This window comes from Serinus canaria, chromosome 3 (genome assembly GCF_022539315.1).
Source record: "Serinus canaria isolate serCan28SL12 chromosome 3, serCan2020, whole genome shotgun sequence".
In the NCBI taxonomy this organism is placed as follows: domain Eukaryota; kingdom Metazoa; phylum Chordata; class Aves; order Passeriformes; family Fringillidae; genus Serinus; species Serinus canaria.
Window position 1 is genome coordinate 78,211,239 of NC_066316.1, and position 24,659 is coordinate 78,235,897.

Sequence of the window (24,659 nt, forward strand, 5' to 3'; positions counted from 1 at the left end):
AAGGTCTCGATTCCACCTGCTGCTCGTTTGGAGTCACAAGGACTATCAGGTAGATGAACAGCTCAACACCTGCATTTCATGCCCCCGGAGGTCCATTCCCGAAGCAAGAAATACAGTGTACCTCGTACAGTACTGAGAATAACTATTTTCACATCCTGTGCATCATTTCACCGTTCAGCCCCTACTCTGGTGTGCAAAAGCGAGAGGAGAGCACTGACCTTTTTACCTACTGAGGGGCACTTTAGAGAGGAACCTCACAGCACCACGAATAGAGACGGGGGATGGCCGGACAAGCCCGGAGAGCACGCTGTTCACCGGGCGCCGCGGGGAAGGCGCGCTGGGTGGGGTACGCCCGCCGCTCACCCCCTCCCCGAGATTCCCGCGGTACCACAGCCCTCGGAGGAGCCCCGCAAACCTCAGGGAACCCTCCGGGACCCCGCCTCAAGGCTCACAGAGGAAAACTTCACGGTTCATTGAGAAACCATAAGCAGCATCTTGCTGCCAGCACGCCGCTGTGCCGGCGGGGTTCTCCCTCGCAGCCGGTCCCCTCGAGGCAGGAGCGAGGAATGTCAGACGAAGCGCCCCGCACACTCCCGCCGCTCCCTACGACCCCCGCACGGTCCCGTTCCTCCTCCCGCCGCCCCCAGCGCTCACCTGAGCTCCGGCAGCTGCGGCTCCTGTTGCTCCTATTGGGGGTTTCGGCCGCGGGGAGGGGGCCGAGCTCCGCCGCCTCCCCGCAGCGCGGCAGCGGCCAAGTGCCGCGCTGCCCCCCGGCACTGGGATTTATCGCGGAGCGGCAGCGGGCGGGGTGGGGAAACGCCGCGCGGAGCCACTTCGGGGCGCGCCGCCACCGCGGGCAGCGCCCGCTGCCTGCCCGCCCCCCTGGGCGGAGGGAGCCGGCGGGGTCGAGCCGAGGGAGGATGAGGATGCAGCAGCTCGGTTCTGCTCCGCGGCGGCGGCAACACGGCACCGCCCCCTCCCCGCCGCACCCGCCGAGGAGCACCCCCGCCCGCCCCCCGCCCGCCTGCCCTCCCGCCGGGCACCGCCGGGCACCGAGGCGTGTGGAGCGGGCGGACCCTGCCCCTGCCCGGCTGCCGCCGCCGCTCTGGCCAAGCCACGGGCGCTGCTCCTGCCCGGCGCGGCTGCTGCCGCTGCTCAGGCACGGCCGTGGCCTCTGCCGGGCCCGTGCCGGGGGCGCTGCCGCTGTCGCTGCCCTGTCGGGGCGGGGGGCGGCTGCAGCTGCCGCCCTGGCTGGAGCCCAGCTGCGGCGCTGGATCAGCCCGCTCCCGGCTGGAGCTCAGCCTGCCCCGGTGCGGGCAGTCGCACGGAGAGAGGTGCGTCGGCGGCAGCGCGTTTCCGAGGGCTGGTACCTGATGCGGGGACTGTCTGGGAACCGGGAGAGCCTGCTCGGGGCTTGCCCGCTCTTCGCAGTCCGTCCCTGGTCACCCGGTGCCGACCGATACCGGAGATGAGCTCCTGGAGCAGGCGAGGCTGGAGTGAGAACCATGTGGGCTTGCGAGCGTGTTTTGGGATTGTAACGTTGCGTCCACGCTGTCCGAACACACGGGATTGGAGTCGCTCAGTTTTGCAATGTATACACTGCACAGAGCGATAGATACCCTATGGAAGTACCATAGAGAGAGTTTAGAGGCCATCAATGACTAAAAATCAAGTAGTTATTCCCTCTGAGAATGACAGAATTTCAGAATGTTAACTTTGTCAAATGCAACTTCGATGCTATATCTTCCACCAAAATAGGTAGGATGGAAGCTTCCACACATACCAAATAATTTGGATAAAAATCCCACAGGAGAGTCTTGAAAGGCTTCTGCTTTTCTAAGGAAGGAAGGATTCATGGGATGCTTGAAAAACAAGAAGTGAAGAATGGAAGTAAAAGAACCTCTGTTTTATTCTAATGAGGTTGTCACTAATCAGAAATGGTCTTATTATGCACAGCCCTAGAAACTTGTGTTTAATGTGAAGGGCTGGTTTAAAAATCTGTTCACTAACTCTCTGTTCCTCTCTCTTGCACTTTACCAAAGGGACAGAAAAATTAGAGATCCATCCTGGTGCTTTCTGGTGAAGTGCATTCAAGACTGGAGAGCTCCATGATCTAAAATGACAGTAAAAGATGGCATAGATAAAGAGCAAACTCTGGATCTCATTAATATGCTTCTCAAATTTTGAACAACAAAGGAATGAGATTTTATTTTTTATGGTCATCAGTGCTGAATAAAATTTCTGTCTTGGACTTTCCATAGAGTTATTGACATCTCTTCTGTTTGGGTGTTAGAGGAGGATGATAAGGCTGATACGTGTTTGTACATCAGCCATAACAGGGCCATAATGTTTAGCAGGGCCATCTTCATGATTAGTATGTATTTAGACATGTGCATGGTTGTGTGAAATAACTTGCTGTCTGACTCCATTCTGGTAGAGCAACTATACCTCTAAAATGCAGAGTTCCCTAAAATACATTCCCCTAAAATACTGCAGCTGCAGGTAAAACAAACTTCCAGGAGCAGGAGCTGGCTGTATCAATACCACATGGAGAGACCTTCATCCAGGGTACCAGACAATGAAAACAGAGACTGAAAAACAAAAGCAATATTATGCAAAAATTAAGCATGGAAGGAAGGATTTTAACTGAAACAAAGTGTTCTCAATGAAAGACACAAATATCAGTCACTCACAGCTGAATGATTTCAAGTTGATCGGAAGCTGGGTGGAGTGACAGCCCAGAAAGTTTCACATTAAGTCAATTAAATCCCATTATTCTTTAGATTTTAAAACCTAATTAAATTAATTTTGTGTGACTGTGAAAAGAGCTGAAATGACTGCCAGAAACTGTTCTTGTGACAGGCTACAGAGGCAGCATTAGTCAGTAATTATGGCACCAGGCTGGTAATCAAGAGAGTTTGGTGTCTTATCTGCCCAGCTCTGAGTGGGGATAAGAGGACTCTTTAATTTCTAAAAAGTGATACTGGGGATGAGTACTCAGCTTGCATGGTGGGGCAAATCACTATAACTGGATCATCCCTTACTGCATCCCAGCAATACTCCTCCAACCTGATCAGTGATTTGCTGGGCATATTTGTAGGTAGATGATGTAGAGCCTGCTGAGTTGGTTCCTTTCAGATATCACAAATGTCTTGCCATGGAAAGGAACATGCCTTTCAGACAAGACTTCATATGCATTCAGGTATGTGTGCGTGCATCTGCTCAGTCCACCAAACTTCCATCATGGCAGGACTGTGGATGCATCAGGAAAGTAGTGTGGACCACCTTGTGGGCTAACCACAAGATGGCCTTACTTCAGTTCTGGATCATTCAGATATAACTGGTCATGCTGAGGCATGATGTTTTGGGCAGGAAACACCCAGCAGGGAATTATTGGCTGGTTGCTATCTGCATACCTTTCTTTTTGTCTTTCTTTAATGTATTGCCCTTCTCCTTTCCTGATCCATTCTTTGCATTTTGGTTGCTATTTCTTTCCTACCTGGTTGTTGGACATGTCACCAGGTATGTCTCTGCAGTGCTAGAAGGAGCCACCAGAGTGGCTATCAACAGTGTGCTCTGTGACCCCATGCCTTCTGTCTGCAGGGCTGGCTGCTCAAATGCTGATGCACTGCACGTGGGATTCATCTGCCTTTAGCTTCTGACATTGTGAGTTAATCATCAGAGTGCAAGCACACCACCTCAGGCTCTCTGTATAGCTAATGGAGAGAAATAGACACCTCCAGAAGGCAACTCATCTCATCCATCTTAGGCATCCTCTATGGGAAGATGAAATGAGCTGCCTTTTGGAAGGGCCCATTTCTCTCCACCGAGTCAGAAGGGAGCCCAGGGTGACTTGCTTAGCTAAAGATGATTAACGCTTAGATATGTACAGTGAAGTGAAATGAATCTCACTTCTTTTGAGTAATTCTGGTAGCCATGACCTAGTGGAGATTGAGAACCTCTTGAGACTTTCCTGCATATCCTATAAAATCCTAGCTGGGGGCAAATCTGAGCTGTTCTGCAGTTTTCTAGCAAGGAAAAGCAGTGCTGATCAGTCAGCTTAATGCCAGGGCAGCAGGATTCTAGGAGGGAATAGAGAAATGCTGTCCAAGCAGGTTCCAGAGGTGCTGTTTTGTACTGGCAGGTGGCTGCTCCTACCCACTTGTCCGTCTTTACCTGGTGGCTGGCTGCTCAAAAATAGGTGTCTACAGAACCACTCTAAAAGAGGTTCTTGTTCAGCACTAGAGTCATTCAAAACCCATTTTAAGGGCTCTTGCAGCTCTCTCTGAAGCACCTTGTGCAGGCTACAATGAGATGCTCTAAGGGAGACTCACCAGATTCACCATAGTCCATTTTAGTCCTTTTCTCAAAACTGCCTCTTTCTGAGCTCTGCATGACACCCTGTTACCTTCCTAAGGAGATAATTCCCTCTGAAAAGATGATCTGTTGTGCTGTCAGTACCCAGTAATCCACTGCACTGCAATTACTTCTCATAAGCAAATTAACAAAACAGCGTCCTCATTTATTTGGATTAACTTCTGCAGTTAACAGTTGACAGATGATACCAAAAATACCAGTGTAAATAATGTGTAATTTTATGTTTGAGCTTCTCAGAAATATTCTCAGGCTTATGTTATTCATGGGTGGTCCCTGGCCGTTAGTAGGACCCTGAGGTATAAACAGATGCTATTTCTGCAGGGAAAAGCAGAGCTGCCCTTTTTAAAAATGCTGTCCTAATAAATCTACTGAAATTCAGAACTTGGCAAAAATCATACTCCTCAGCAAGAAGGAGTCAATTGGTCATTAGTTTGCTGTTGTTCGCTGGTCCTTTCTCATCTACATGTTAGTACTGCAGCCTCAGACACCCTGGAGCTGTGATGTGCTGCTTGGTGTTGTCAGTGATGTCTTCTTGCTCCAAGCAGAGCAATGCAGTGTCAGCTCAGCAGCAAAGGCCAGTCTGGGAGCACAGCCCAGAGGACAGAGCCCCAGCCCACTCACATCCAGCAGGCAAACTGTTGATGTCTGTGGCATGCTACGGGCACAGCGAGTTCTGGCTCTGCTGTGCTGGGGCAAAGTCTGTTTGTGACTTGTTTATTTGTACAGTGCTCAAAAAGATCATGTATTGTCTTACGAGTGTGCCTTACTTGGGGAGTGTTCTTGCCATCCCATCTCTCTCAGTGGCACTGATAAGAGTTCAGCAAATGTCCCCCTTACTCCATCACTCCCCCTTGGTTATTTTGCAGGCATATTTGGCAGGATGCTGTCTTGTAGCACCTCCCCAACCTCAGCAGCTCATTTACTGCTCACAGCTCTGCTTTAGGGGCACCTTAGTGTGATATATCCCAACCAATGTTCCACCAAGGCTGGTGTTTGTCACAGGCTTTTGACTTGATTAGAGCCTTTCTGGTTGGCATTGTGCTCTATAGCATACAAGCTTCAACTCCCCTGAATCTCACCTTCTGAGACGTGGTTTCTGCAAGGTGTCTGTCACACCCTGCCTCAGCCCAGCTTCCCTGGGACAATGGTGCTGCAGTGCCTTTTTGCCAGGCACTGTGCACTGCCTGAGGACCCCTCTTCTATCACAGGGCAGAGGACTCAGATCACCCAAAGATGCTGTGTGAAGATGCTGAGTGTTGACTGAAGAAATTGCCTTCACTTCTGCCAGCTGTTTTAGAGGGTTTCCTAGAAGAGATGGGAAGTTGGTGAACCATTATATAAATTTTCCTGGCATATATATTTGGAAGAAGATGTTAAAAAAAAAATGTAATTGTGGTTAAGGGGCTTCAAAATTCCATAAAATGTACCCCTAGGTTTGATTTTCAACAGTATACTCACTATTGGCACAGGAGCTGTTGTGGGCTCTGTCTGGACTGGATAAAAGATCCCAAGGTTGATTACACTGTGATTAAACACAAAACACAGCCTATTCTTGACAGAGAACTAAGTACTTCTTATTTAGATGCCACCTAAAATTAATTATGGGATCTTTATTTTACTCCCAATAAAGTGAACAGAACAGGATGTCTCCTACAAACCCTTTGCTTATGACTATCCAGTCAATATTTACACTCTAAGTTTGTTTAAGAATTCATTCAAATTTCTTATCAGTTATTTAGTGATTTTGTATGTATGGGGAGAGTCCAGTACAACAGTCAGTATATCTGAGCACACAGAATTTCTCTGCTAAAAACTGAAGTATGCAATTCAATCCCTTATTGTACAGTGACTGAATGATTTCCCCTGCTTTTATTTTTCTGTAATTTAGTGTTATTCTGACAAACCACAAAGAAATGCCCATAAATCATTTTCATATTCCTAGATGAGAAATAACTGAAACACTATCTTAAGACCTTGGAAGTCTGTATCTTCTCAGCTAAATAACAAACATTTGCAGAGACATCAAGCAAATAATAATGTTCTGTTATGATTCGAAATATGAACACAAAGAAATTACACTGAAAAAAAAATGTGGCTGAAGTGGTGAAAATCAAAATCAGTTTCACACTCAGCACTCAAAGCAGCTCATGTTTGAAACTGTCTCTAGGCAATAGCTACTGTTGATAAAATCCTTATGAGTAAAGTCATTGTGTTGCTCTTTTCCCAAAGAACTTCCCCAAACTTAGACTTATTTTTGCTATCATATCCCACAGCAGTTCTTTAATTATATCTATCCTGCTTCCTGGGGGCGTGCCTGTGATGACTGTAAATTTTATGACAGTGTGTTTTTGTGCTGCTGCTGTTAGCTGGGGATGCTGTGTGGTTCTTAGCCTGACTGTAATGGGGATGGACCATTGATTTGGGATGCTGTTTGAAAACACTGCCATTGCTGAAATCAAAGGATTAACTGGTGATATTGAGGGGTGATATAGAGAGGATAATATGATTCTTTGATAGGGATGTATCTCATTATGTGTTTAAAAGATGAAATGAAGGTGACACTCTATGGCTATAATTCTGTTTCAGTCTGACATTTGATACAGTTGCCTGTGTTGAAATAATTGAATGTGGTTTCAGGTGCTTTTATGGCAGGAGTTTTAGTTGCACCCAAAGCCTGCTGAAATTGATAAGAAAACTTGGTTAGTTTGAGGAGTTGTGGATCACACGCTTGGAACAAGTCATGCAGAAACCATTTTTATTCAGACATTGTATGTTCTATTCCTGCCTTTTCTGTAATAAATGTTTATGTAGTGTTCCACATCACCTAAAACACAACAAAGGTGGTAATGCCCAGTTAGAGGGTCACTAAATTTCAGGGGTTTATCACCAAAAATTGAAGATATATTAGGATCTAATAGTGCAGAAAAATATATGGGTCAAGGAGGTATACAGAGTTTTTGAGAACATGTATGTTCTAATATTTTAGAACAGCAGCTACAAGTAATCAAGCAGTTAAATCCTTCCCATGCTTCCAGCTGGGGTTGGTCAAATAAGTATTCCCCCCACCATCAGATAATGCAAAAAGTTACTACTGATGTGATTCTGCTGTTCTTTATGATAGCACAGCCCCCCTTAGCTGAGCTGACTCTTCTCTATAAACTTTCTGACATGACAGAGCCCAGCTTAGCCACGTCACTGTTAGGAGTGGGGCTTTTTATGGATCATGTGTTTCTCAAGCACACATGGAACGTTTGCTTTGCTCTGTGTTTGTTGCTGGTGGTTGCCTGATTATCTGCATGGGCTGCCAGGTGCATCCCAGCTGCTGAGGGTTGCTGCTCAGTCAAAATCCCTGACAAGTTGACAGCTTTGCTTCCTTCTCATGGCCCTCATGTGATCAGTCTGTTTCACTCATGGCTGTGGCTGGGGAATACAGAGGGTGTGCATGCAGGGCAAGGCTGCTCTGATGTTTTGCTTCTACACACACAGAAAGAGTGAATGGGCAACGATCAGCCCTATTCAGTAAGGGGGTCATGGTCCTGGAGATACAAGAAAATCTGAAGGTGGTTCCCTTTGGAATCCCAGATTGCTCAGAAACAACTTTATGTGCCACTGTCTATGCCATTTGTATCTTTTATATGCCATTGCTAGGTCCCATTGTCCACCTGTGTGTGTGTGTGCACTTGTATTTGACACAGCACACAGGTAGGTGACACAGCCCAGGCATCCTTGTCACAAGAGATGCTGTGGGATCACAGAGGGAGAGCCAGGTTTGTTTTCTGTGTAACACCAGCACAGGCTCAAATCAAATGGGATGGGTAGAACCATTCTGCATGTAATTCCAGAGATATTTCACACCCCATCACTGCCAAGCAGTGTTTCCTTTGCCTAGTCTGCATTCCTTTAGGCTCATCTCATTTAGCCTGTGATTATTTAGAGGAAGCAGGTGGAGAATTCCCAGTGAGAGGATTAATATAGATGGAAATGAACTTGTCTGTGCAATCAGGCTAGCCTGTTTTAAGAGAATTCAAACACATATGTTGCATGGAAATTCCAGTTACCTGACTCTTCATGCTCCTTGCATCTTCTACATAATTTAGTTGCTCCTTCCCTATAATTTAGTTGCTCCTTCCCCAACACTCCATCTATCTGCAGTGGAAATCAGTAATGACAGAATATTATTGATCTGTCTGGCAGTACAGTGAACAGTAGTTAAAACTGACTGTACAGTGTCCAATACATTTTAATTTCCTACATTATTAGTTCTGTTTATCCCAATCTCCTGAAATCTTATGCCAGTCTGCTCCTTCTAGATCCTACAACCTCCTCTCATTTCATTTTAATTCACACACTTCTGGTGGATAAAAATAGCAGGGGTTCTGTCTACCAACAGAAGGTCTGTAAGAATAGCAAGATTTGTTTGGCACTTCTTCCACTAAAGTGTTGGCCTGTACATCTTTTGGGAGAAGCACTGCTCAGGCAAAGGTGAGCCATGGACAGGAGCCCAGGTGCTGTTTAAAACCACAGATACCTTTCTCTGAAAGCCAGGTGGAAGATTGACTCAGGCTGCTGTCGTCCTGCAGCACATTTCCATAATGGATCTAGATGCACAGTAGCACAACCTGACATTTCATTATTTTTAATGGTGCTATTGTTGGAAGGAGCTGCTGAAGTGAGTGCACATTCCAGCAGCAGACAGAGGTATTAATGTGGAATCACAGCAGCAAGCACTGAAAGATGTGTGGCTGGGAGAAAAGACCACTGACAGCATACAGTACACAGAGTAACATTCAATTACACAATATTTATAAGCCCATACTTTCTGTTTCAGTGGTGTGTAGCTGCAAAGAAGGGAGAACAAGCCTCCTGTATGAACAGTAGCATGTACTTGACCCAGAAGAGAAACGACTGGCCCTGTGTGCTGCAGCCTGGAGTTGATCCTGCTGTGCAAACTGCTGCTGTCAGCTGTTGCAAGTGAAGGGAATGTGTCATTCATTTCATGGAACAACAGAGTTTTTCTGGATTTATATGATCTCTTTTTTCCTTCCCTAAGCTTTGCTGCCCTGCCCCAGCTGGAAGGGGGAAGAGCTCTGCCCCTCTCCCTGCAGTGCTGCAGGGAGCCATGGGGTTCCAGCTCAGTCCTGGCTGAGAGGACAGTACTGGGGACACTGCTGGGCACAGCAGAGAACAGGCTGGATGTGGCAGGCACCAGCACAGGTACCTCACACAAGTCACAAATGATGCCCCAAGGGATGGCTGGGTTTTGCAGGTGGTTGAGATGAGAGATACCTGTGAAGTTGTTGAAATTCACGGGTAAGTGAAAGGGGAATTCTGGGGACTTTTTGGGAGCACAGCCTTGTAAGCCCTGCAACACCTCAGCCACACCATCAGTAAGTGAGCATAAAGCTGAGCTTGCCCACCTCAACTCTATCAGAAACACTGGATCTGGGTATGGATGCTGTAATATGGGCACTGATGGGGAGGAGGAAATTCGGGCAGGGCTGTCCATCTGGGAGGAGATGGAAGGCTTCCCCTGCCCTGCAAAATAGAACTCATGCAGACACCCCCCAGAGAGGGGGAGTTGTACCTGGCAGAGAGCTGGGAAGCCCCTAGCAATAGGAGCTTGGGATGGCCTTTTGATCAGCATATCTGTGAACCAATATCAGACATCACAGGTCAGGGAGGAATTCTTCTTAAGTCTCTTCCTGAGACTTAGGAAGAATTGTATTCAAACACAAAGGAGGGAATTTGCAGATCCCAGAAGCAGCACTGTAGAACTACCCCTGACTGCAAAGCCTCCATCACTTCTTTTCCCTGGGGGCCCAAGGATGCATTCCCCAGCTGCACATGGTTTAGCCACGCTGGTGTGAAGGAAAGGCATCCAGATGACAGCCAACATGGCTCACCTGAGCTCTCTGGGACACACAGGGCAGTGGGAAACATCAGAAACCATGGAAGATAGAATATTTCCTCTCTTCCAAAAAACATGTATTCCTACCTCAAAGCCTCCTCATTATTTGGTGAACAACAAAAATTGAGTTACCATCAAAGTGGTTTAAGCCGATCAAATTTTGCTACAGGTCCATTTTCAGTAGTGACTGACTGTAACAGAGAAAAATCAGCCAGAAAAATCCTGACACCTCATCTCTGAAATACATTCTAAATGCTTTCAATATATTTTCAATACTTTTACATGTTTTGCATTTTAGTTTACTGTGCTCTTTGGATGCAGCCAGGAAATCCCTCAGCAAACTCATAACTTGACCACCTGCTAACACCATGTACTGATTCCAATATTGAGTTTTGATAGAAATGTGAAAAGCAATTGATTAAATTTGGATAAATATTTAGGAGGACGTTTTAAAACCCAGGTCTTGCTAGTGCCTTTCTCATATTTAGTTGCCACCTGAGACGGACAAGTAGAAATGTCAAAACCTCTGGAATGGATTACACTCCAGAAAGTACAGTGCACTGCGAGGAAATTAGGAATATTTAATGACAATAAATTCCTCTGAGAAAGGACAAGATGGGTTGTATGAACAACCCAATCTATTTGTCACAGGTAAGCAAGTCATGAATAACAAATGGACTGTAATTTAGGAACGTAAATAGGGAGATGCCTGATTTGAGACACCCAGGTCTAAATATTTTAGGCATCATTATATGAAAAAAGCAGGCAATTTTGTACAGTTGTTTGGGCTCATAATGGGCCCTGGCTAAGTCTAGTTTCCAATAGCAAGGCTTCAGGGGAGGTTAAATGATGCTGCAAATAGCAGTGCACAAAGCACTGTAACCATTTACTTTCTTTTAAGTTACAGCAGCATTTTAACAGCAGCTCCCCTCCCTCTCTCCTGTTGCAGAAGCACATTCTTCTGCTTTTTGTTATAGAAACAACAATTTAAGTCATCTGACTGCTCAGCTCAGACTTCCCATGTCCTGGGTGTTTGTGTGGAGCCAAATGACCCTCACCATGTCCTCTGGGTGCCATCCCCTGCATGGAGAGTAACGAGACTGCCACTCTGGGGTGCTGCTCGTGTTGTCAAAGCCCAGGGGGAATGGATGGCAACATCTGGAGAACAAACCCACAAGCTATTTCTAAAACAAAATATGTCTCTCCTCATCTCCTCTGTTGCTGACAAAGATATTGTAAACCCAAGTTTATCTTCTCTCCCTGCTCAACCAGATAGGAACAATAGGGAGTCCAGCTTTAGCCTTCTTTCTAGAAAGATGGTGAACAAATTACTCCTTGCATCGTGGGTAAAGGTGTTTGCTACTGTGGTGGGGTGCATCTTAAAGGCAAAGCTTGAAATGGAGTAAGTCCTTGGGTGAGAGAAGGTCTTACAGAGCATTTCAGGGACTGCAGCACAACAGAGGAAGAAGTGAGTGTGTCTCTATTGTTGTCTTTGGCCACTCTGACACTAATGCAGATGTGCTCAATCTTCAGATCCACCCACAGATGTTTCACATTGCTTGCCTAAAATGGAGCTGTTGTCAGAGAAAAGCAACTCTCAAGAACAAATAACAGAGGGAGAAGAGTGCTCTTAGGTGATATTTTCCAAAGGAAAAAATTCTAAAGGAGGTCTGTACACATCTATCTCAGTCATCAAAAAAGTAGAAATAATCCCTTCACACAATGACTTCTTCTTAGATACCTGGAGGATATCTTCATTTTCTTCCTGAATGTATTTTTTATTATTCTCAGAAATTGTTCCTTCCATACATTGTGTAGATAAGCACAGCTGATGAATAAATAAGTTGTAGAGTTAACATGGATAGTTTTCTCCAGCATTACTGATGAAGTTCTGAATCTCTTTCACTTGCATGAGGGAACATGGTTCTAAGCTATTTTCACCACATACATTTCAGCTTTGTTGTTGTGACCCAAAACATCTCTCAAGGCAACAGGAAACAAGTGAAAAACCCACTCAGTCAAATCAGCTTTTCCTCCCCCTTGCTTTCAATGTGATGATTTGGTTGATGACTGGCAGAAGAAACTAAACTGCAGAACAGTTTGGTGATCACAAGATGCATGCAGAACAATAATTAATTTAAAATTTTGTTTAGTATGGATCAAAATTAATTTAAAATTTTATTTAGTATGGCCCAAAACATCTCTCAAGGAAACAGGAAACAAGTGAAAAACCCACTCAGCCAAATCAGCTTTTCCTTCTCCTAGCTTTTAATGTGATGATTTGGTTGATGTCTGGCAGAAGAAACTAAACTGCAGAACAGTTTGGTGATCACAAGATACGTGAAGAATGGTAATTATTTTAAAATTTTATTTAGTATGGATCAAAATGTGGGGATCATAGTAGAGGACTTACACTAAAAGGGAAAAAATGAGTTTACAAAGAGGTCATGATATCCATGGCAACATAGGAGGGAACTTTTCAACAAAGAGAGGAGCTGCTTGTCTAGCTGTTACTCCCTCATGAGCAGGTACAGCACTTCTGGGGCCCTGCTGAGCAATGGGTGAAGATGTTATTTTGGGAGAACCTTGGTCCCTCTGATATGCTGAGTCAGTCCTCAGGAGGCAGAAAGGAAGGGAAACATCACAGATTGTGAGCAGCACCCAAGCCTGCCTTGCCTGGCTCCCCGTGCATGCTGGGTGACATTCTCAGCAAATGTCAGCCCCCCCAAAATTCTGCTGACTCAGCTGCCACCACAAGAACACACTGGTGTCCAGGGCTGACAAATCTGGGGATGTGGTCAGGCAAAATAGCTTAAGTACCTGAAGTTGGTGGTAGAAGGGCAGTTGTCCCACAATAATCTATTGGACACTTCCTAGGATCACGTGTGCAGTGCTGCTGAGGAAATGAAAAGCATGTCACAATAATCTCCCAGCACCTAGTGCTGGAATATGTAGCCATAGTGTGGATGTGGCTAATAAGTGGGGCTTGTCCCTGTGACAGTCAGTATGGAAAAGAGAAAGCTGCTTTGCATTGGCAGTGTCACAGCTGTATCTCTGGAGTGAGATAAATAACTCACGGAGTTCAGAATCAGCTTTCAACTCTATTCCCTCTGCCTGAAAGGGATGCACACAGCTAAGTAGTTAAATTTTGTTTGCCTCTGGGGCTCTGTGCACATAGAACCTGTACTTAATCACCTTTTGTCTCATCTACAAGAAAAAGGGGAGGACCTGGATAAAATCTAAGTGGAATCTCCAGAACTGGTTCAGGTCTTCAGTTGAGCATGGGCATCCCTTTTGAGTCTGTGGGAGTTATTTCACTGCTGCCTGCAAAGAAAAGAAACTGGACGAGCTGAACAAAATATTTTCATCCACTCTATTTTGTCTGATGAAAGGAGAGATTTTGCCATCATTCCAAAGTTTTTTCCTTTCCTAATAAATATGTAGAAAAATCTCACACAAGGTGTTCTTTAAATGCAAACTCAGAAGACTGATTGGCAAGATGGGTGAAAGGAAGAAGAGATATTTTTTCTGACCAGCCTCCCCTTCCTCAGTCTTTCTCTGCTGCTTCTCCTTGAATGTTACCTTCCTCAGCTCAGAAATATTTCTACACTGGCACAGTTGCTCTGCAAGCTCTCTTCCTACCTTTCTGCACAAAGATCAGTGAAGGCATGGCACATGTAGTTTTACTCCATGGAGAATAATTTCTACTCTCCACCTGGAATTGACAACACCTGTGCAGCCACTACCTTTGTGCACCAGAAAGGGGGCTGCCTATCACCATGCTTACACAAAAATGTGGCCTTTAGTTCATAGGTGAACCTGCACAGCCTTTGCTCATTGCACACTGAAGCTGGGGACATTGCCAAAGGATCTGGCATAACAGTGCTCAGAAATGGTTACAGCCTCTTGGTAGTGCTTGTAGAAAGTAAAAGAGATGCCTAGGCAGCATGTGTGAGTGGACAAAAAGGAGCAGAATGACAGTGCCATAGGAAGTTTTTAATCCATACGGAAAGTCACTTGGAGAGAGGTGTTTCTCCAAAAAGTGTATGTGAACACCTCCAGGAGTGTGCAGAGGACTGTGATGAAGATGAGAGCTCCTTGGTGAAGAGACTGGATTACAGCTGCTGTAGCTGGACCACAGCTGGTAGCAAATGCCCACAGGCCAGGAAAAGGTCTCAGTTCACAGGCAAAATTCATGTGCAAGTCTAGAGAAGAGACCCTGGGAGGATTGGTGTGGAAGTCATCAAGGGACACAGCAGTGCAAGAAGTTCTGAGGACTGAGCCCCAAATACTGTAGTGAGCCATGGACTACGGATGCAGAGAAGCAGAAAAACCTTTTTTGCCACCATCCAAAGAGAGAATCAGATGCTGGAATTTCCAGCTAGTTTAAGGCAATGCTAATTTTTCTGCTGGTATTTGTTATTGTCAATAACTGTGGCACAATCTTGACCTCATCATAATTTAGAAAGTACTGAAAACCCTGAAAACTCAGAAAATATTTTTCAGGGCAGGAAACTCCTTTGGTTATTGCTAATAAGATTCTCTAATACAACACAGCTCTAAAGGAGGGACATTTAATTCCTCACAAAGCTGGTTTAAATTTCTACTTACACTGAATATGTATTAAATTAGCATTAAAAAACTTTTTAAAACCAAGCTAATACACCCTGTCAAGTTTTATCTCACCCCTGCAAATGTATATTGAGATTTTATGATAAATGGAAATCTACTTATACCAGTAAAGCTTTAACTAGAGCAATGCAAATGATGCCACTCTAATTAAAATTGGTAAATGCTTATATTCAGTTTTTAATGAAAATATTCTTCCATGCATTTTCAATCTTTAGCACCATTTCATTTTGTCTATGCTGGTCAAGGAAATAATTACTTCAACTGGAGTCTAAATCTCCATGACTCTACTGGTGATCAAAGACAGCTTCTCTTAGCACTTAGATGAGCTATTCTGCTAGAAATGAACTGGTAGTGATCTCCACTAACTGCAAAGTTGCTTTCACTTTGGGAATTAGATGGGATAAACATTAGGTAGTTATGAGCATTGGCCAGCTGGCCAGAGCTGTTTGAGTTGTGCAGGGAATTAGCTACAACAGTGAGACCTCTTCAATGCATGCAATTCAGCAAAGTGACAAGTCCATTTAGAAGTGTGATCAAGCAGTCTACATTTTCTTGTCTTTGCAGCCTGCAAATGACAGGTCACCTCAGGTCCAACTGAGGAGCAAATCAGAGGCCAGCTGAAGGAAAATGGGGGAGAATATCAAACAAAAGAACTACAGTCAACCTGAGGTGAAGCCTTTCTCACCTCTTCCCTGTCTGCTGCCACTGCTGGGTTTGTGCTAGCCACCCTGATGCCTTTTCCTGTCAGTAGTGGGAAGGTGTGGGCTTGCCATGGGATACAAGTTACCATTGTCACTTGGTGGTTTGTGACATTTCTGGATAGACCCAACAGAATAGAAAAAAATATATCAGTCTTTATAGTCCTTTCTCTTCCTACATTTAATATACTGATGATTTTTTTAGAGTTTCCATTCCAGTGAAGTGCCATTCTTTCTCTGCTGCTAATAGTGATAGAGTGCAAAGGTGGAGCATCCCTTGCCCCGTGGGACATCAGCAGCTGGTGTTTCTAAGCACTCCAAGAGAAACCCAGTCCCTCTGCATTACTGTTTGTCAAAGGGGATCAAAGATTACAGCATTTTAAGTTAATCAGCAAATAGGTCCTTAAGATTTTAACGGAGGCCTACAGAAGATGGCATGAGCTTCTTGCACAAGCACATCACAGCAGTACCTCCATGGCAGTGGCTGAGAGCCTTGGGTGCAACTGCGCTGTCTGCATTAGTCTGGATCAAAGTGATGACTGATTTCCAGACTCACAGGCATTGCAATCCTCCATCACCCCAATCCTGCATGCTGCCAGGGTGGTACCTGCAGGGTGGTAATCTCTGTGGGAGATTAACCTCTGTGGGGCTGGGTGGCTGAACAACAGCAAGGCTCAGGCAGCTCCAGCTCCTGGAGGTTGCTCCTGGACATCCTTCTCCAATGGCACATGACCTGTCACAGCCATATTTTCTGGAAAAATCCCTTCGCCCAGGATTTTGCTCCTGGGAAGCTGAGAAGCCTCAGAGAAAAAGGAAAACAATAATTATCTGATTTGCTTCTCCAGTGTTTTGCTGCTTTGGAATGTGTTTGGAGATTGTTCATCCAACTGGTGATTGTTTGATTGGTTTCATATAAATTGTTTTGACTTATTGGCCCATCAGGGTCAAGCTCTGTCAGACTCAGGAGAGAGAGTCGTGACTTTCATTATTATCTTTTTAGCCTTCTGTAAGTATCCTTTCTGTATTCTTTAGTGTGGTTTTGTATAGTATTCTTTAATATAATATAGTGTCATAAAATAATAAATTAGCTTTCTAAGAACATGGAGTCAGATTCATCATTCCTTCCTGACACAGGGCACCCCTCAATACAATAATGGCCCAGCTGAGCTCCTGAAGCCCCATTTCCAGTCATCATCCCCTTGAATCTTCCTGGAGCCATGACCAATGGGAGACAAAATTTTGTGTGTTGTGCTCCAGCCTGTCAGAAGCTGCAGTACCTTCAGGGTAAAACAAAGCCCATTCAGGAAAAGTGAGGTCAGACTTTCAAAGGCAAGGTTTGGCATCCCCTGTGGCCAAGAAGTTCTTAATCTCTACAACAAAAAGTTTTGCTTGCCTGCCTTGAAAAGTCTTGAGGAAAGATGTTTTGTCGTTCCTTCTATCAAATCAGGCCTCCCAGCAAATCAGCACACAGAAAACTGGAGGTTTTCCCTTTACAATCTCATAACAAAATCTCCAAATTCCAGACTTAGGCTCAGGTTTCACTGTACTTTCCGCTGCTCCCTTTTTGACAGCACTTGGACATCCTAATGACCAGGCAGTCGTGTTCTTCATAGTCTTGCTCAAAGAGTTTCTCCTGATCTCTGTATTTTTCTCCACAAATGGTGCTTGCACAGGATCTAACCTTGCTGCATCAAGTTCCTTTCTCATAACACTCAGGACAAGAGAAAACCAGAGTAAAATAAACTGGTAGTCCAAAGAACCTCAAGTAATGGAGTTCTTTTTTCTTTCTCATAATATAATTTGTTCCCCAAGAATCATCATTTTCCACTTGTTCTACCCCAGCATTTAGTAAAGTAAAGACAAACCTACACATTTTGGCCACACTCTGCTGACTTCCTGTGCACACTTTGTTGCCATAGGAAAACTGGTGCTCTCTCTGAATATTTTCCTGAGTCTGAGGTGTTTTATTTTTCCTCTGGCTTATTATCAATTCTTTTAAACAGTATATTAAACCACTTTATTTAAGCCACAGAAGTAACCTTTTTCTTTCTGGAAGTAAACATATTGTAGCAAGTACTACTGTCTCCAAAGTCTTAAAATATTAGTGATATTTCATCCAGTTTTTCCTTTGACTTTCAGAAAGTTTGTTGTCATGAGTTTTTCAAAGTCTCTCTCTGTTTACAGCTGCATCTTTAGCTGAAAACTTTTAAGCAGTAACACAGCTAGAAAAGATGTGTTATTTTTCCCTGACATGATGTTTTTGGACTAGAGTTCTGGTCTCGTTAGAAAGTACAGGGATGAATGCCACCTCCTGCTCTCAGCCTTAATAGGCACATGCTGATGTATTTTCACAACATGCCCATTGCAGTTAGTAGCAGATGAGGGCTCAGAGTCACTCACAGGTGTACAGAAATACAGAAGCTGCAGAAAAAAGAAATGTTCAGTACAAAGTTAAAAAAACAAGATTTGTGTTCCTTACAGGATCTTTGTAATGTGTATATTTTGTAACAGACCAGAGAAAGATGTCAGGGTTATAACAAACTCCTTTCATGGCAAGAAGGAGATTCTTGGAAAATAATTACCTTAGGAGGTTTTATTAATGCCTTTTTTTGGAATAACACATCAATTATATCAGTTGTTGATTCAATTCAGTAGAAATTCAGTAATTCAGAAATTCAGTTCAATTCAGTAAAATTATGAAGGTGAAAAAAAGCCTTATGACCTGTTGAGAAATGCAATATCCTGAAATCCAGTGACTTCACTAAAAGTAAATTGTCTGAGCCATGATCCAGTACCAAACATGATACACTCTGAAGCTTTAAGTGCTTGCTGGAAGGAAATCTTCTGAAGAAATTAGTCAGAATTAAGTTATATAAAGAGGCCCATTCAGAGGCAGCATTGAGCATTTACAGAAAAATATTGACTGACTAAAGTCTAGAAAATATTGGAAATCAGGCTGTGGAGGGCCATGCCTTCAATATGCAGAGATGCCCCCTGAGTAGGATGAAAAGATGCAGAATGACCAGAGAGGCAAAGGACCAGTGTGGGGTTTACTGCTTCAACCATCAGAACCAGGATGAAGAAGGGCAAGGGAGAAGAAAGGAGAAAACCCTGTGTGAGGAAAGAAATGTTCCAGGAACAGGTAAAGGTGAAAAAAATAGATTCCCAGCTTGAGAGAATGGAAAATTGGGTGGGTTGGATGTTTTAGGAGAGTAATAGAAGGGGCAAGGGAAAACTAAGATGCTTAGAGAACTGAGTAGAGAGAGGAACCCTGGAACAAGGATAGAAGGGGCAATGGGATTTGAGATTGAGACCTGTGCATCAGAAAATGAAAACATCCGTGGGGGGCAGGAGGAGGACAGCAACACAGCTCTAGCTGCAGCACTATGGTCAGGCCATGGCTGGCAGAGGGCATGAGCCCTCTGGTAAGTTGGTGCAAGAGCCTGGGTTAGAGGGACTTGCAGAAACTGCAGTAGGATTTGCCATTGGCAGGCAGATCCCTGCAGCTGAGAGTCACCAATATATTTTTTATGAGGATGGTGTGGTACCTGCTTGAAACAACCCAGCCAGAGCGCAGGAAGAAACATCAGCTTGTGAAGATTTATGGATTTGCAAGAATTGTCTGTCCAAGGAGGGTATAAAACAAGAGGCAAATCTCAATATGTCACAGTGACCTTACCTGCAAAAGGGAACGTCTCCACCTTTCTCTTTCCTTCCATGTTGTTCAATTCCCATTCCTTTCTGGAAGAAAGAGAAAAGAAAGGCATTCTCCTCCAGGCCAACTGTGAAGCATTCATTCAAGGGAGAGTCAAGTCAGGATAAATAAGAAAATAATGCAATGGAATTTGCTGGGTGACTGCAAATGTGGAAGGAGAGTTAAAGTTGAATAGTGCCTGTGAGACAGAAAAGCCAATAATTTAAAAAAATAAAAGGAAGCATGCAAAGTGTGTTCTGCTGCAGAATGTACCAAAGATGCCATTTCACTTTTCGCTGATGGAGCAATTGAATGTATACTAAAACACTGCAGCCTTGTAGTGCAAAAAGTCCAAAAATTGTGTTTGAAAAACTCCCAAAAGATCAGAGATGGATAAATTTATTGTTAACGTGACTGCTTTGGGGTTGCCATGTGAAAATTGTCCTGTCCACACTGAGAGGCAGGCTGCTTTTTGGCACAGGGGGTCAACATGGATCAGCTTTTCCTGCCAACAGAGCCCTGTCTGTGTGAGCATGGGGGCAGCTTTGTTGTGACTGGACCTCAGCAGGATGCTGATAAACCCTCCAACACACTGCAATGGATGTCTGTGCATATTCCATTCTCTCAGATGTGCCCACGGGGCTGGGTACTGCTGTTTCTGTGAGACATTGCACGGTGCATTAGGTGACTCACTGGAGTTGTTACAGACCTTGACACCTACTGAAACTTGCCAGAGGTGCCATGCTTCAGGAATGGGATCACTGCTTGTGGTGCAGAGGCTTCCTGGCACAGCCCTGTTGTCAATTGTCCTCAGGTCAAAGCTACAATATTTGTCAAAATTAAGTCAAAGGAAGCCCAGATGTGCACTTAGCTATAGGACAAAAAACTCTCAGGTCTTCCTCACTGAAACTGCAGCCTGATGCTGCATTTTTGGAAGCATGCACGTGGCTGGATACAGCATGACTGACTGGTATCATAGGCAAGCAAAACAGAGCTACCTGAAGGTGGAGGGTGGATGCTTGCACGGAGGGAATGACACCAGAAGTGTTGTGTGTGGTGCATGTGAATCTATGTTTAAACATCCTGTTATTTGTAGGTGACAAAGAAACAGAATTTTTGGTAACATTCCAGTTTTGTGCCTCTCTCTAACCAAAGGAAAACACTCGATGTATATGTCTCAGGATATGATGGAAGACTAATGCAGGATGTAAAGGAAGTGTAAAAAGCTTCTTAGATCTGTGAAGTTTGCAGCCTGAATATTTCTGGATTTTTTCCACCAACATTCCTTCAGGTTACTGGTTATGGCAAAAATTAATTAAGCAAAGAGTGTACTTGACCTATTGAACAGTGTTCAACAGTTATAATCATATATAGAGCGATAAAACCATAAATCAATAACACTGGCTGTTTAGTGCTCATTGCAAGATTTGCTTAGGATCAGCTGAATAGTTTCAAGTGCATCTGAGTGAAAGCAGTAGGTCAAATACATTATGCAGCATAAAATTAGCCCACCCTGACATTTTCACAATGGATGAACTTGTAAGAGTGGAGTGGATGATGACAATTGCTTGTGTTCCTTGTGACTAATATATTTTCTATAAAGATAGACCAGAGTACCTCTGGTTCCTAATATCCCTGTTTAACATACAGTATGAAATACTTAACAAGTCAGGGGAAACACAGCAGAGAGTGTGAATGCTCTGAAAAAGAATAAAACCTGACTTATCTCTCAGCCTGTTTGCTTTTTGCCATCCATTCATCAGGATGCTCACATGATGCTTGTGCAAAGCAGGGGCAGTGAATTGCAGTGTGGCCTCACCCTGCTAGGATCCCACATGCCAGTCTGGCTCCAGTGGTGCCTCAGAGCAGCTCTCACTGCTCCACTGGAGGAAGTATTTGTGCAGTGTTTCAGTCCATGGCCCTTGTGCCATTTCCCCTGTTTTACATGTTAATGCCTGTGGGGGCTTTCAGACTATTCCTCAGCCTGAGGAATTCCAAGGCAGATTGTTTCTGATTCAGATCCCACCCACTGAAAAGCAGACACATCTTGCACACTGTGTAAAGACACATCCACCATATGCAACCCCATGCCAGGCAGCCTGAGAATATACTTTCATTAAGCACCTGTGGTCAGCTATAAACCTAAAAGGATTGCAGTGATCACCTCTCCTATGGTGCTGCTCTGCACAGGCTGGAGATCAATCCTAGATGAATCACTGTTTGAAACATTCAGCAGCACCTGGAAAGGCACTTAATTTCTTCTTAAAAAATTCTGGTCCTGGAGCAGCTACCATTAACACTAGGAAAATGTTATAGTGCTTATCTTCTCTTTGCAGTAAACTTGTAAATATTTATTTTCTATTTGACTGCAATTAGGCTAAAAATAGCTGCTTATTTTGAGTGTCTCTTCTCTGTGTAGGTAAGATTATCTTGTGACAGAGTGCTTAAACTCTGCTGAATAACCTGGGAGCTCCCAGGGTACCTCAACGTCTTCCAAACTGCTCATAATTCATTGTGGGCTTGGTCCAATTTTTCATCCTTCTCTTCCACCTGTAGATCCAAAAATTGTATATTTGGTTTTGCCTAGTCCTGAGACTTCACATGCAGGTGGTTGATGACACCACCACCCACACACCTTTGTCAAAGTCATGCTCATAGAAAGTTTTCTGTGCGTGTCCAGCTTCCCCCATGCACACCACAACTGCCCTGGGGTCTGCAGGATTGCTGGGAGAATGAGTTGGAATCCCACAAGAAGCCAGGTTGCTGCAGTGGACTCACCAGTGCATGCCATTTTTCACTGGAAGACCTTTCCAAAGCAGAGTGATTTCTGCCCTCACTTGTGTGGGATGGTGACTTTGAGAATGGTTCTTGTCCTAGCCTGTGAAGAATGAAGTCTTTGGGGATACATGGGGTCACTGCACCACCTGACTTCTGTCCAGCACAACTTTCATTTTAAATAGACATTCAATGAAAGAGCTCTCCCCCCTTTTTTTCCTGGTGAAAGTGCCAGAATATCAGCTGTTCACATTCTATCCTTAATTATGTTTCAAAGGAACATCCTGTTCCTACAGTATTTTATATAATGGCCAGCCACCAGATAAATTTACGCAGGAACAGAGAGGGAAGAAAGCTGGGCCAAAAAAGAAGAGCTGATGAAACAAAGAAAGTCCATTCTGTGTACAACAGAAAAAATGACAAATGAGAAAGGTGCCAGAAAATACTGAGTAATAATACTTCAATTCACTGGGAGGAACAGAATGATGTAGTGGAAAGGAAGGACTCCAGCACATGGAGATGGAAAACAAAGGGAAGCGCCCAGCTGTCTCCATCATCACATCTATTCCTGTATCCTCTCCCTGCAGGAGTCAGTTCCTGATCTTCCTGAGAGTTGCTCTTCTTTGTGTTTATGTCCTGGTGTACCCAGTGGTTCCAGCATCTTTCACCTCCCACTTTCTCAGCTGGCTATACCAGCCCATAGCCACATCCCATATGCCTGAACATCTCAGGTATAAGTGTCTGTAAGTGCTGGGATTACAAAAATAAATGGCTTGAAGTTTTTGCTGAAGCCCTTGCAATAGATGGAGAAGCTGTACTCGGGCATGTGCTCACTAGTGCTTTGGGTTCTCTGTTTTATCCTTCAGGTGATGGCTCCCTGTCTTGGTTTTGGACTGGGCACAATGCCAGTGCCTCCATGAAAACACATCCACGTAGTGTCTACTGTGAGATGTGACCAGAAACAGAGCAAGCAAACACCAACTTAGGAATAAAAGGAAAAAAAAAACTTTAACACACACACACACACACACACACACACAAAGAACAGAATGGAAATCTTTCAAACACATTTCTCCTCCCCCTCTCAACCCACATTACAACATACAATACGAACTCAAATCTTCCTTCAGTCCCCATCTCCCAGGTTTTAATTCTCAGTCCATTATCCTTCTTCAAACAATCAATACATTCCATTAAAGAGGAAGGAGTCTTCTCCTTGTGCCATTTCTTGACTAACCCCTTTCCATATTCCATGCTCTCACCATGGAAATGGACCAGAAGATTGCTTTTGGGGTTTCTCTTTTTAAGGATACTTTGGTCAGTTCCACAAAACGACAGTCTCTCCATTTTGGGATAACAAAATCCCCCCCATTTCCCCCGGGGCAAGGGCTTCACGACAGAAATCCTCTCATTTCTGATTTCTGCCCACCACTACTCTTCACTGCCTTTCTTGGGTCTGAGCCATTGCTTTCCCCCCAAAACCGCAGTCTCTGTGTTACAATAGAAAGTTAGTCCGTCCACAGCCGAAAAAAACTGCTCCTCCGTTTATCTCTTCCCAAGTAAATTCTTCTCATTAACTCCACTACTCCCTACTCACACAAACCTCTCATTTCACTTGTCCATTTCTTCTTGTTCTTATCTCTGTCCTCCGGGAGGATCAATGCTTGGAAGGTTTCCATCGTGAAGAAAAAAGTTAAAAATCATCTCTATAGATGCCGGACTCTCTTCTCACTCTTGGCCAACTTCCAGGAGCTGCCCGGCGCATCTTATCTCTTTTCTCTCTTCTCTCTCCAAGATCCAAGGCCTCCGGCCTAGCTCACGGCGCCTCGTGGCCTTTTCCCCTCCCCCACCCGGCCTACAGCCGGAGGGGGAGAGAGAACTGACCTGATCCCTTTGCTGACCGACAAGCAAGAGAGAGTGTCCCTTCCTGGGAGTTCTACCTTTATACCCAGTGTTCTCAGAGGCGGAACCATCTCCTCATTGGTCCAAACAGGTGCCAATATTCACACCTGAGCCCCCACTGGGCTAACCACTGTCTCCAAAAAAAAACCACTTCCTTTCAAACCAGGACACTCCCAAACTCTGATTCCTGTTGCACTGGTGAGGACAGGTAATAATCCTCAGGACCATTTTGACTGTTTTTTTCTCTCACAGGTTAAATAGTGTAAGTGCAGAGAGCTCTATGGGAAACTGTCCAGCTTGACATCTGTGTGTGGGCCACAATGTCGGGAAACTGCTGTCATTGACTCCTCCAGCTCTCTGTTCAGAGGGTCCCCATCCCATAGGGAGCATGTGGAATCTGTGTGTTTGTTTTTCTCTCCTCTGGGAAGCAAGGGAGCAGAGAGGACAGAAAAAAGACCCAACTCCTTTAGGAATGAAATGATGTTGAGAAAATCACAACAGTGCTTCTGCATTCTCATTAACAGGAGCTTTATATAAAAGCATGAAAACAGAGATATTGGTTTATTTGCCTCTGCCAAGCTGAACATTTGTCTCTGAAACTTCTTAACTTTTGATGAAGAATAGAGCTCTCAGAGTAAAATAACAGTTGTGATTGTTGCAGTGAGTGCAGCAT

The 24,659-nt window shown here is 44.5% G+C and overlaps 1 long non-coding RNA gene across 1 annotated transcript; it reads right to left on the reverse strand.

The window, feature by feature from the left end:
• Positions 1 to 1,891: 1,891 nt before the first annotated feature.
• Positions 1,892 to 23,990, reverse strand: LOC108963331 (uncharacterized). The gene is made up of 4 exons (XR_001992030.3): positions 23,688 to 23,990; positions 19,295 to 19,356; positions 5,457 to 5,682; positions 1,892 to 2,591 (listed from the first exon to the last, which is right to left on the reverse strand). It is a non-coding gene; the product is annotated as an uncharacterized LOC108963331 (long non-coding RNA).
• Between the last annotated feature and the right edge of the window lie 669 nt (positions 23,991 to 24,659).